The following is a 14260-nucleotide window of genomic DNA, read 5'->3' as shown; positions in this document are numbered from 1 at the left end:
CAACAGCTCCCCTCCCTCTTCCTCCCCATAGTTACCTCTTCCTTGTGTCCTTCTCTCCCATGCACTCCTGCCCACCGAGCTGTCTCCTTGTGCATACACAACCCTTCTATTCTCCCATTCTCCCATGCTTGATTTCTCCAAGGAATGTATCTACCTAGTAAATGTTTTGCTCATATGACTGTCTTTTGCTTGGCTGGAATAATAGCTAGGGGCCATAGTCTCAGTGATTCCACCAGGACCTATCAGACCAGCAAAACTGGTTCCTTTTTTTCAATGATTGTGAGTTTTGTTTGACATTGTTCTCCCACTCTATCCAGGATCTCCTGCATAGATCCCTGTCCGAATGGTTGACAGTGGTAGCTGGGCACCATCTAATTCTTCTGGTCTCATAGCTGTATAGGCTGAGGCTCACATGGGGTACTAGTCACTTGGACCAATTGTTTCCATGCATCTTTGGTTTTCTCATTCTTCCTTGCTCTGGATGAGGAGAGACCCATCATTTCATCTAGATGGCTGCTTGCAATCTTTTACGATCCCAGTCACTACTAGCCAAAGTAGGATGTGGAACAATGTTTTTGTGTAGTATGTTATATCAATTGAGTTTTATGTCCCCTGTGACCATGGTCCCAAGGTCCAACTACTTGCTCCCTCTGGGTAGCTATCTGTGGCCAGGTACCACAAGAAGTGACTACAACCTTGTCCCTTGTCAACTCTACTATATACTTGGACAGTCTTACAGAACGTACAAATACACTTGGAGGAACATTATCTGCCAACCCTATACATGTTCATGGGCACATTCCTCCTTGCATTGTTTGTTTTGTTTGTTATGTGCCGTCGAGTCGGCCCCGACTCATAGCGACCCCTCCTTGGGTTTCCGAGGCAGTATCACTATGGAAGTAGGATTGCCCAACCTTCCTTCCGAGGAGTGGCTAGTGGGTTTGAACCGCCAGCCGTCTGGTTAGCAGGCAAGTGTCTTAGCCACTATGCTACCAGAGCTCCCCCTCCTTGCATAGACGTATCTAATTGTTCACCTTGCCCATCCATCTATCCACCATAGATTAACAAAACAAATATTTTTAAATAAATAAGTCATGAAGGAGGACCCAACCACCAAGATTTAAATTTACTCCAAAGCTATTGTAATCACAATTGTATGACTAGAAAACCTATTGAAACAACAATAAATAAATAGATTCCTAAGATTATGTAGAGACCCAAAATGTATAAATGAGAACTTAATATAATACAGATGGGATTTAATTAAATAATTTATTAGATAAATCTGTTTGACACATTAATCTATTCATTTATGTAAAAAGTAGATCACTTTGTTACACCATTTGCAGCAATAAATTCTCAGTGGATAAAAGATATAAATGCAAAATACACACAATACTAACAAAACAGGAAAATATTTGTATAACTATGTGGTAAGGGAGATTTTCAGATGCAATACTGAAAACCATATAAAACAAGATTAAGATATTTGATGAAAGAATTTAAACTGTTTGCATGGGAAAAAATAGACCATTAAAAAAGTCAAAGGACAAGTAAGAATGAGAGAAAATATTTGCAACATATACAACATGTTAATAAGTTGATAAGAAGTACATAAAAACCCCAATACAAATTGGCAGGGATGTAAACCAGCAAGAGGAAATGCCAATGGCTGGTAGGTATTACTAATATATGAAAAGTTGTTTAACTTCACTAGAAATGAAGAAAATGTAGATTAATATAATGGACTTTTTTTAAAACCCATGAGGTTGGCAAAAATATGTATGTGATAGTATGGTTCATATATCATTTCCAGTGTTGATGAGGATGTGAGAATGCTAGCAGAAATATGGATGACTATGTTCCTCTAGAACAGATTAGGCAGTATCTATTAAAACGAAATACACACACACACACACACACACACACACGTATGCTCTTTAAGTAATCTCAGTTTGGAGAATCTATCAAATACAAGTAAAACCACAGATATATAAGGAAGAAGGAGCTCTGGTAGCATACTGCCTAAGGCACTTGACTGCTAACCAGAAGACTGGCGGTTCAAACCCACCAGCCACTCCTTGGAAGGAAGATGGGGCAATCTACTTCCGTAGTGTTACTGTCTCGGAAACCCAAGGAGGGGTCGCTATGAGTCAGGTCTGACTTGACGGTACGTAACAACAACAACAACATATAAGGAAGTATGTACAGAGAAGTTTATTATAGCATTATTAAAGTAACAAAAACAAATCATTGAGTTATAATGTCAGTTAATAGGAGACAAGTTGAATAAATTAAGGTATGTACATGCTAGGAAGTGTTATTCAACTACAAAAAAAGAATGAGCTTAATTCATTATTCATTCCACCAACATTTAACATATACCTACAATGTTCATGTGCTATTTTCAGTATCGACATTAAACCCAGTAAGAAAGGAAAATCTTTCATGACTCTTACATTCTACTGGGGGTGGGAAATAGGCAAGCAAAGAAGTAAACAAGAAAATTTCATGGAGTGATTAAATACTATGACTGAAAGAAAACTAGATGATATGCTAGAAAATGATAGATAGGGAGATAAAATGAGACCTGAAAAAATTGAGAGAATCAGCCTTGCAAAGATAATAACCTTCTTCTAATAGTCCTATGCATGGATCCAGAGGGATGTTCATATTATATTAAAAAAGAAAAATAGAGGAAAACAATGCATAGTATGATCTGATTTGTGTAAATGAAGTTAGGAAAATCTCTCCCTGAATGGTGTATTTATATTTTTTGCGACTATGATCCTGGAAAAAATGTGGAAGTATACCTTAATATATAATACTAGTTAACTCAGGTGATAGTAAGTATTAGGGTGCAAAGGCCTAGACAGTTATTTCACTTTTTTTTTTTTTTGTAGATGTCTATATTGTTTGACTTGCAAAAGCAAGTAGATTTTGATTTTATAGTTTGGGAGAAAAAACAAAACAAAAAACTCCAATCCAAAATCATCTTTTAAATTTTTTAATAAGTTGGTCATTTCAACTTTGAGATTAATTTCTTTGGTAGTGAGAAATACTGTTTTATTATTATTTTATTGGTTATTTCCTCCTCATCTTTCTCTCTAACAGTTCTTTATAGAACTCCTGTGAGTTGGTAGTTAGAATCAAACAGCTGGGCCACTCTGAATTCAGTTTCCAATTAGTCACCTGAGAATCTACTAGGGCTGGTTCTTGCTCTTTGTCATGTTGAGAGTAGCTTTTGAAAGCCTAAATATACCTGCCCAGATATCTTAGACAGATATTTTTGATAATGTTTTTTTTTCCCCCTATTATCTGGTGTAGTGCCTAAGGCATCTGACTGCTAACCAGAAGGCTGGCAGTTCAAATCCACCAGCCACTCCTAGGAAGGAATGTTGGGCAATCTACTTCAGTAGTGATGCCACCTTGGACCCAAGGAAGGATCGCTACGAATAGGATCCAACTTGATGGCAATGAGTTTGGTTTATCTTTAAGGATGTTCCTCAACAATTGTAATCACTTATTTTTTTCTTTCCCTCAGGGTCATGTATCTGTTTTTCAGAAACTTAAACAAAGTCTCACAGAAGTTTGGGCTGGAGAAAGGAATATACTCAATCCATCATCATTCTCCTTTCTCATTCCTTCTGTCATCTTGAAATTTACATGTCAGCATTGTAGGATAATACTAGCTAAGTGTGAGCACTTGAGTGACCAAATGATTTTGGAATACAAATAATTCCTTACATTTAATGAGTTCAGAGTACTTACATCAGTTCTCAAAGCTTTAGCCTATTGAAGCCTTTATTTTTCAGTCTTTATGTTTCTTTCATAAATGTCTAAATAATTGAACCTGGGTAGCCATGATTGTTGAGGGCATAGTTTTTGAAACTGTGGTGTTGAGTCTTTCATTCCCTATTCAACCAGATCCATTTTGTTCTTATCCATTATATATTTTATGCATCTGTTTAGGGTCTGTCTAATAAAAAAGGTGTGTGTTGGGGGGAAATATAAAAAAAAAAAGTTGGACCACCATCTTAAGAAGACAAAACAAAACAGCAGGCAGCAATCATGAGTTTATCTTTGGCTCCCTCCCAATACTTTCCTTGATCTTTTCTCATTTCCAGTCTCAGTACGAACTGCCTTCCAGATGTCAACAACCACATGCCGTCCTCAGATTCCAAAATCTCTTGAGACTCAGCCTTCCAATAGTTATGTCCCAAATCAGTCCAAAATAATCTTTCCAGTTCTCCCAATAAAAATGGAAATTCCACTAGTGCATCAGATCTTATAAAGACTTTTCAGGATTATTTGATTAAAAATTCACATGTAAGTGTGAAAAGTGGATAGTAAATCCTCAGGAAATAAATGTTGCATTTTAAAATTCAATTTTCTTATCCTAACTTCTCTTTTATTTGATAGATAACATGCAGACGTGTCTGTTTCATCCCTCTCCCTCTCATCTCTCAGTGAGTACACATTTCTGCCCTATACAAAGAATAAGACATGTAACGCCATAAACTCTGCTTTAGGTGCCAAATAAGTGGTTCTCAAATTAGTGAAATTCTTGGTGAATATTTCACTGTTTGTAGTATAATAAAAAAAAATGAGGTGTAATGTATTTTCATAAAACCAAAATGATTCTATTTCCAGAATAATAATTTATTCTATGGTTTTTGTCCTGTTTCAATGACATGATTATTGTAGTAGAAAATGACATATTTCTACTGCCCTGATATTGACAAATCAGGGCTCCTTAATTATAGAACTCTGAATTTAAACAAACAAACAAACAAAACATGTAATTCTAAAAGTTTTGCAATATGATATATTCTGAACTCTTAAGGGAGAAAGGACCTCCTGTTATTGTGTACTATATCCCTACTTTATACCAGAATGTATATCATATTATAGTGCTTATTATTTGGTGAACTCAATTAAAGTGTTTTAGTGTTATCCTTAGAGTTGATGCTGTAGTTGATCCATATTAGTAGAAAGCCTTTCAAAATCATACATTATTACCACTATTTTATATAAACCCCATTCTGTGGTGTATGTAATGTCTGATTTTCATTGGTGTTACAGTGTTGTTTCAACCTGTACTTTGTTTCCTGTGGGAATTTTATAGGGAGTTGATTCTCTTAGTCCTAGAGAATTAGCAATATAGTTTAAGTTTTCAGCCTTCTCAGTTCTCCATATCTTCATCTCTAGAAAACAATGCCTTAAGGCATGTTTAAAACTTTCTACCATCTTTCTAAAACAGGTTCCCAACTATCAAAATTGCTGTCCTCTTAAGCACTCCAGCTGACTAGTTTCTTATCTATCTTTATATGTAAATTGTGCTAAATTTAACTAAGTAGACAAGGAGGCCTAATTTAAAATTCCTATGGCTCATTAGTCACATCCCATAGTGTTAGAAAGTACTTTCCAGGCAATGTTTTCTAGTTTTGGAAAGTTGAAAGTATGCACCATGTCTTGTTAGTAATATTTCTTCTCCCTGAAATGTAGCAAGTGACCTGAAGAAATGTCTGTGCATGTATCTGAGTTATCTACTGCTGCTATAACACAAACACCTCAAGTGGGTGGCTTTAACAAGCAGAAATTTATTTTCCTACAGTTTAGGAAGTTAGAAGTCCAAATTCAGGGCACCAGCTCTGTGGAAAGCTTTCTCTCTTTGCCAGCTCCAGGGGAAGGTCCTTGTGTCTTCAGCCTGTTTTCTGATTCCTTGCAGATCTCCATGTAGCTTGACATCAATCTTCTGACATTTCTGTTCTTACTTGCTCTTTTAATCTTTTTATTTATCAAAAAAGATTGATTTAAGATACACCCTACACTAATCTTGCCTCATTAGCATAACAAAGACAATCCATTCCCAAATAGAATTATAATAACCAGAGGCACAGAGGTTAGGATTTATAACATATTTTCTGGGGGACATAATTCAATCCCTAACAGTATGTATCTGTGTATATTTTACTCTGAATTTATTAGATTTTGTGTTTTCTAAAATTTACTGATTGTTTCCTTACAATAATTTAACTTTTGACAAGTGAGCTTTCTTAGCTATCCCCTCTAAAATAAAACTTTATTCCACTCAGACACTGTTCTTTCCTTTGTGATCATTTAAGTATCTGCTCCTTCTCCATTTCAGCTAGTTTCATCCTGCAATTGTAGAACAAAAAGTTCTCACTGATGGATCCCCTTTAAGCCTATTCTTCGTCTTTTGTCCTTTACTCAGCCTGTTTGTAGTATCCTCCTAGTGAAAACAAGACTCCCATTCTTCTAGCACCCTCTATCCCACTCTGATGAGAGTACACGACAGTGATTATGCTTAATGTTAACTGTCAGTATAGAGGGAAAGGATAGAATAAAACTGTGAATATTAAAATAGTGGCAGATATATCTGGTTTGTTTATACCAATGCATTCATGAATGGCAGAGATGTTTATCATAGGTCAATATCAGTGAGTAAAATAATGAAGGCTCAGCCATGTCTTTTTTGTCAGTTGTAGTTTAATAAAAATGTATATATGCAAATTCCAGCCATTAGTATAGTTGGCCTTTGACCACTAGTGGCAAAAAGGGCAGGAACTATAGTATGGATGGTCACAGGAAAGGATTCAGCACCCTTAAAACATAGGCAGAAAACCTTGAGTGTTGAGACTTTGAGATCAATTGTATTTTGTTTCCAAAGGACCGCCCACTATATGGGCCCAAGCTACACAGCAGGCTCTTTATTGTTCTTATGCTGTAGTACATCTTTCCCTTGATATTATTGATGATTGTCAAGTCTTCTTCATACTTTGTCTTTTCTACCCCTTGTCAAGGAGGAGAGAGTTTAGATTTATGTCCACCTAGACATATTTCCTACTATAGAATAGGGAGCTCTGGTGGGGTACTGACTAAGGTATTTGACTGCTAACCAGAAGGCTGATGGTTCAAACCCACCAACCAGCCACTCCTCAGAAGGAAGATTGGGCAATCTACTTCCATAGTGATAAAGCTGGGGAAACCCAACGAGGGGTGGCTATGAGTTGGATCTGACTCTTCAGCAGTGAGGGTTTTTTTTTTTTTGGTTTATAGAATAACAATGAAACATTGTTGGATGTAGTGCTGGATGATGAACCCTTCAGGTTGGAAGGCACTCAAAATATGACTGAAGGTGAGCTGTCTCCTCAAAGTAGTCAACCTTAATGACATGGATGGAAAAACTTTCAGGATCTTCATTTGCTGATGTTGAACAACTCAAATGAGAAGAAATAGCTGCAAACATCCATTACTAATCAGAATATAGTGTGGTAGTTAAGGTTGTGTGTCAACTTGGCTGGGCCTGGTTGAGTGGCTGGGCAGCTGGTAGTAGTTAATCCCCATGATGAGAATCAACTCCATCGTATACCACAAGCAGCTGAGTAGCTGTTTAAGGATGTTGTCTGCTTTCTGTATCTAAGCATCACCTTTGGGTCTGCTTAGATTTGTCTCTAGTTTATGCCACACTAGGACCCTGAGAGTAGCTGAGTTGTTGTTCAGCAGCCTGCCATGCTCTGCTGATCATAGGACTTTCAATGGACTTGAATCAATGGCCTGCCATGTTTTTCGGTAACATTGAGATTGTGCCTTTTCACTTGTCGACCTTGGGTTTGTCAGCCTCAGCAGCCAGTAGCTGTCTGAGTGAAGAAAAGCCTCCAGCTTCGGTGGGTTGGGAGCAGGAGACAGAGCTGAAGCCCAAGGCTGAGGAGCTTTCACACAGCCCCTAGAGCCCAGCACTTTGAACTCAGACTTCTAGCCTCCCAAACTGTAAGAGAATACATTCCTCTTTGTTCAAGCCATCCCATTTACGGTATATTACTGTCAGAGCAGCCCTAAGTAACCAAATGTATGGAATGTACAAAATATGAATCCAGGAACATTACAACTTGCCAAAAACTAAATGGATTGATATATTAAGCATTAATGAACTGAAATGGACTGGTATTGACCATCGTGAATTGCATAAGCATATGGTCTACTATGTTGGGAATGATAGATTAAAGAAGAATGGTGTGGCATTCATCATCAAAAAGAAAATTTAAGATCTATAATGAAGTATAAATTTGTCAGTGTTAGGCTAATATCCATATATATACAAGGAAGACCAGTTAATACTATTATTCAAGTTTACCAGTTAATACTGCTATTATTCAAATTTACCTGTTCATACTACTATTATTCAAATTTACTCACAAATCACTAAAACAAAAAATGAAGAAATTGAATATTTTTATCAGCTCTTGCAGTTTGAAATTGACTAAGTATGCAATGAAGATGCATGATGAAAGTGGGAAACAAAGAGGAAGAATTGGTAGTGGGAAAATACGCTCTTGGTGATAGAAATGATGATGGAGATCACATAATAGAATTTTGCAAGACCAATGGCTTGTTCATTGCAAATAACTTTTCTCAACAACATAAATGGTGACTACACATGTGGACCTTACCAAATGGAATACATAGGAGTCAAATTGACTACATTTGTCAAAAAAGACAGGGGAGAAGTTCCATGTTATTAGTCAGAACAAGATTAGTGGCCTACTGTGGAACATGCCATCAATTACCCCTGTGCAAGTTTAAGTTGAAGCTGAAGAAAATTAAAACAAGTCCACAAGAACCAAAATAAAACTATGTTAGACTGGGTTCTCTAGAGAAACAAAACCAGTAAAGCTTATATATAGAGAGAAGAAGAAAGGGAAATTTTCTTAGGAAAATGGCTCATACACTTATCGAAGCTGGTAAGTGCAAAGTTCTTGGATCGAATGTCAAGCTGGAGGCTTTTCCCGACTCATGCAGCTGCAGGGGCTGAGGAGCTCAAGGTTGGCAGGCAGTATACTGGCTGTTGGCTCCAATGAATGATGAATCCAAGATCTCTAGGCCAAATGGTGGATTGTTCACTCACGGACAGTTGTAGGCAGCACAACAGAGTCTCGATCTACAGAAGAGTGTCTCTTTTCCCAGGACATCCATAAATATACTGTAAGCAGGCCACACCCCTAAGGAAACTCCCTGTCAACAGATTGGCTGCTCAAAACATATACATCTGATCCTATCATTGGAACAACCCACATCACAATTGCTTAAACTACACAGAATTGTGGTCCAGCCAAGTTGACACACAGCTCCAACTATCGCTGTCCACCCCTTGTCAACTAGGCAGTTGTACACATCTTCTTAACCATATATAATCTCTAATAAGGTCAATTATAAAGTCATATTTGCATCTAACATGATACACTAACACATGTACAACCAAAACACATTAACCTTATTTATATTTCACAGTTCATAACAGGAGGAAACAAAAATGTTTGATACACATATACAATGAAGAAATATAACAATCACAGTCCTCATTTCTGCAACTGGTCACATGGTCATAGCTGATATTCAGAACTACCTTCTTCCACCACCCATTCTGTATTTCCCTTGCCCTCAGCAAGCACCTCAGGTGGTCATGGTTCTTTGCCTGGTGGGGTGACCCAAACCTTCATTCCTGAAGGGTCTGGGCCATTAGCAGTCATATCAGAATTGGGTTGCTGTAATTTTCCATTGATTTAATCACAGGACATGGTAGTACTAAGAGGCATCCTAAAGAATATCCTGTATTCCAGATAGATTCTTCTTTACATTCATTATGTAATGGCAATCAAATTTCCCTTTGGTAATCAGGATCTATCACACCAGATAGTACAGTAATGCCCTTCTTTGTCTGTTGATCCAGAGGCATGAGGAAGCCAAAATGGCCAGGTGGCATTCTTAATTTCCAGTTCAATGCACCAGGTGGGAGTGTTCTTCCCTTTGGGACTAAGATCTCCAGACCCGCAGAACATAGGGTAGCAGGGACAGGAAGCAAAAATTTTTTGAGTGGGGCATTAGGGGTAATAGTGAGTGGTACCACTCCTGTTTCCACCTCTTGGTTCCTAAACCCATGAATCCTGGCTTTTGGAGAAACAGATCCATATATTGAACTCTGGTTTAAAGCATATACAGCCTCCTGGAGGACATTGCCCCAACCATTTGAGGTATTGCCACCTAGCTGGCACCATAATTGTGTTTTCAGGAGGCCATTCCATTGCTCTATCAAGCCATCTGCTTCAGGATGATGAGGAACATGATAAGACCAGTGAATTCCATGAGCATAGGCCCATTGCCACATTCATTTGCTATGAAGGTAGTCCCTTGATCTGAAGCAATGCTGTATGGGATATCATGATGGTGGATAAAGCATTCTGTAAGTCCATGGATGGTAGTTTTGGCAGAAGCATTGCATGCAGGGAAGGTGAATTCATATTCAGAATAAGTATCTATTCCAGTAAGAACAAAACACTGTCTTTTCCATGATGGAACTATGAAATGTAAATAAGGTTAATGTGTTTTGGTTGTACGTGTGTTAGTATATCATGTTAGGCACAAATATGACCTTATATAATTGCCCTTATTTAGAGATTATATGTGATTAAGAAGATGTGCACAGCTGCCAAGTTGACAAGGGGTGGACTGTGATAGTTGGAGCTGTGTGTCAACTTGGCTGGACCACAATTCTGTGTAGTTTAAGCAATTGTGATGTGGGTTGTTCCAATGATGGGATCAGATGTATATGTTTTGAGCAGCCAATCCATTGAAAAGGAGTTTCCCTAGGGGGGTGGCCTGCTTCCAGTATATTTATTGACATCCTGGGAAAAGAGACACTCTTCTGTGGATCAGGACTCTGTTGTGTTGCCTACAACTGTCCATGAGCAAATAATCCACCATTTGGTCTGGAAATCTTGGATTCAATCATTCATTGGAGCCAACAGCCAGTATACTGCCTGCCAACCTTGAGCTCCTCAGCCCCTGCAGCTGCATGAGTCAGCAAAGGCTCTAGCTTGACATTTTTTCCAAGAACTTGGGACTTGCCAGCTTCTATAAGTGTGTGAGCCATTTTCCTAAGATAAACTTCTCTTTTTCTATGTATGTATAAGCCTTACTGGTTTTGCTTCTTTAGAGAATGCAGCCTAATACAATAATACTGGAAGATAATTGTCTTAAAAAAAGTAAAATCATGTCTCTCATATGATATAAAAATGATTATTATGAAAGATTTTGTTTAATTCACTACTGAATGAGGGGACACAACCTGTTCAAAGTAAACTCAGAGTGCCCCAGGTTTGTAGTTAAGTAATAAACGTTGAAATGAAATTACAAATGGATGCAAAACTGGCCAATATATATGTTGTTATTATTTGCCGTTGAATTGGACCGGACTCATAACGACCCCTCGTCGGGTTTCTGAGGCAGTATCACTATGGAAGTAGATTGCCCAAAAATTCATACCACTAGAAGCAATTTGTATTTCTAAAGACGGAAATGACTTGCAAAACCATTATTTTCTACAAGTTAACTTCTAACTTTACCCAAACCCACTGTTACCGAGTTAATTCTGACTCATAACTATCCCTCAGGGTTTCCAAAGCTGCGAATCTTTACAGAAGCAGACTGTGTCACCTTTCTCCCATGGAGCAGCTTGTGCATTCAAACTGCCAATCTTTTTGGTTAGCAGTAGAATGCCTTAATCACAGCGCCACCAGAGCTCCTTTCTAACTTTACAGAATTGTTAAATGACCTAGTCAAAGACCAACAACAACAACAACAAAATCACATATCCCTATTGGATCGCTTAAGGAGCTCTGGTATGGTAGTGGTTAAGACATTTGGCTGCTTACCAAAAGGTGGGTGGTTTGATCCCACCAGCCACTCTATGGAAGAAAGATGAGGCATCTGCTTCCATAAAGATTCACAGCCTTGAAAATCCATGGGGAGTCACTATGAGTCAGAAAAGACTCAATGGCAGTGAGTTTGGTTTTGGTCATTGGGTAAGTTAACCCCTCGAAGCTATAGTATTCCATTGAAAGGATATCTAGGAATTTCTTTTGTTCCTTTCTAAGTCTTCTCACAATTTTTCCCTACATTCTTCTCCCATTGTGATCATAATAAACTTCCCCTCCCTAAAAAAAGACATTATTCTTGATCATAAAATAAAGTGTCATCAAATTATTTGTACATAGGCATCAATAGTGTTATGTTATTATGTGTTCTTTTTTTAAGTTTGTTTTGCAAAATCCAGAGTCATAGAGTATTGAACAAGAACAAAGACAATGTTTTTCTGGAAGTTGTTGTTGTTGTTGTTAAGTGCCGTCGAGTCGTTTCCGACTCATAGCGACCCCATGCACAGCAGAACGAAACACTGCCCGATCCCGCACCAGCCCCACAATCCCTGCTATACTCGAGCCCATCATCGCAGCCACTGTATCAATCCATCTCGTTGAAGGCCTCCCCCTCTTTCGTCGACCCTCCACCCTACCAAGCATGACATCCTTCTCCAGGGAATGGTCCCTTCTTACAACATGACCAAAATAGGTGAGACGAAGTCTGGCCCTTTCTGGAAGTAGTCATGAGAAATCTCAGATTGGATGTTGGGAGTTCTCTATTATTGCTCTTATACTGAGAGTAGAGACCAAGCCTATGAAAAACCCTTTATACCAGATTTTATCTGCAGTACCTATATATTTGAGAAAATTCTCCTCCTCACGAGCTTCTCAAAATATCTTCAGCTTTCTTGGCATCACAGGGAGTGACCTTTCTCACACCTATAAGCCTGGGAATCTGTAAACCAGGTGTCCAGATAGTTTCATTGGAGTGAATTTGTAGACAATGGCTTCAGAGGTAAAATCAATCATAGTTCCTTAAAAGTAGCTTGTTGTACATGATTCATTGAGCCTTATTTTTAAAATATAATACTTCATGTGGGGACTTGGCTGAATAATCAATTTCTTTCCAACAAATAATTGAATTAACAGAAAAAGTCAGAAGATAGAAAATATTTTGGGGAGGTAAGTAAAAATCAGGACTCATTTAAAAATGTTTTGTTTTTGTTTATGAGAGTAAATCTACTAAATTGGTGTGGGTTACACAGAGCTGAAAAAGAAAGAGAAACACCTTTCTTAAATATCCTGAAAACTGAAAATTTAACTAGCAACAATAATCCAAACAAATACTACAATAAAAATTTCCTTATCAGTTTATTCAGTCCTACATAAGTAATTATTTTTTCATTGGATTTAGGGTTTGTAGTCTCATGACACTCTTTTTTTCTTAACTAAAAAGTGTTTTACAAATCCTTCCTTAGCCCACTGGTATAGTCTGAAATTTGTCTAAGCAATGTCATCAGAAGGTTTTACCCAAGAGTCTATTCTTTAAATTATCATTATTGTGTAGTACTTGGTACAGGAGCTCTGGTGGCATAGTGCCTAAGACATTTGACTGCTAACCAGAAGGCTGGCAGTTCAAACACACCAGCCACTCCTCAGAAGGGAGGATGGGCTTCCTACTTTTGTAGTGATACCACCTTGGAAACCCAAGGAGGAGTCGCTATGAGTCAGATCTGACTCCACGGCAGTGATGAGTACTTGGTACAGTCCTTTTCAATGTTACCCTGAGAAATCTTTCTTTTTCGAAGATACAAACTCTGGTAATGGATAAAAGAACCTTCAGGCAAGCATCAGAATAAAATAAAAATAGATGACAGAGACTTAATAGCTGTAGTTAATTTATTACTAGAAACTTTAAATTTGAAAAAGCTGATGAGGGTTCATAACAAGTATAATACAACTGCCTAGGGAACTTGATTATTTCCCTGGCACACCAAGCACAATGATAAAGCCATTTAAAATAATTTTAGACAGACTGATACTAAGGATAACTGATTAAACTCATTTTCAAAGAACTCAGGGAATGTTAAACATGATTTATACTGATAGCTGACTGTAATTTTAATAGAGGATAAATCTTAGGATACAGCCTATAATGATCTGGAGATATTAGACATATAATATACAGAGTATACCAATTTATAGAAGAGAGATATTTGTGCCCATTCCAAAGAAAGATGATCCAACAGAATGTGGAAAGTATCAAACAATATAATTAATATCACACTCAGATAAAATCTTATTGAAGATAACTCATAAATGGTTGCAGCAGTATACTGACAAGGAACTTCCAGAAATGCAAACTGGATTCAGAAGAGGATCTGTAACAAGGGATATCATTGCTTATTCAGATGTATCTTAGCTGAAGGCAAAAAATACCAGAAAGGGAGAGGCGGGGCAAGATGGCGGACTAGGCAGAAGGATTGCACAGACCCTCTTCAACAAAGAAAAGGGAAACCAATTAATACAGACACAGAAGATAA

The sequence above is a fragment of the Orycteropus afer genome, unplaced genomic scaffold, assembly GCF_000298275.1.
Source record: "Orycteropus afer afer isolate SDZICR_OR568_19922 unplaced genomic scaffold, OryAfe1.0 scaffold00066, whole genome shotgun sequence".
In the NCBI taxonomy this organism is placed as follows: Eukaryota; Metazoa; Chordata; class Mammalia; order Tubulidentata; family Orycteropodidae; genus Orycteropus; species Orycteropus afer.
Note: the sequence above shows the minus strand (reverse complement) of the source record.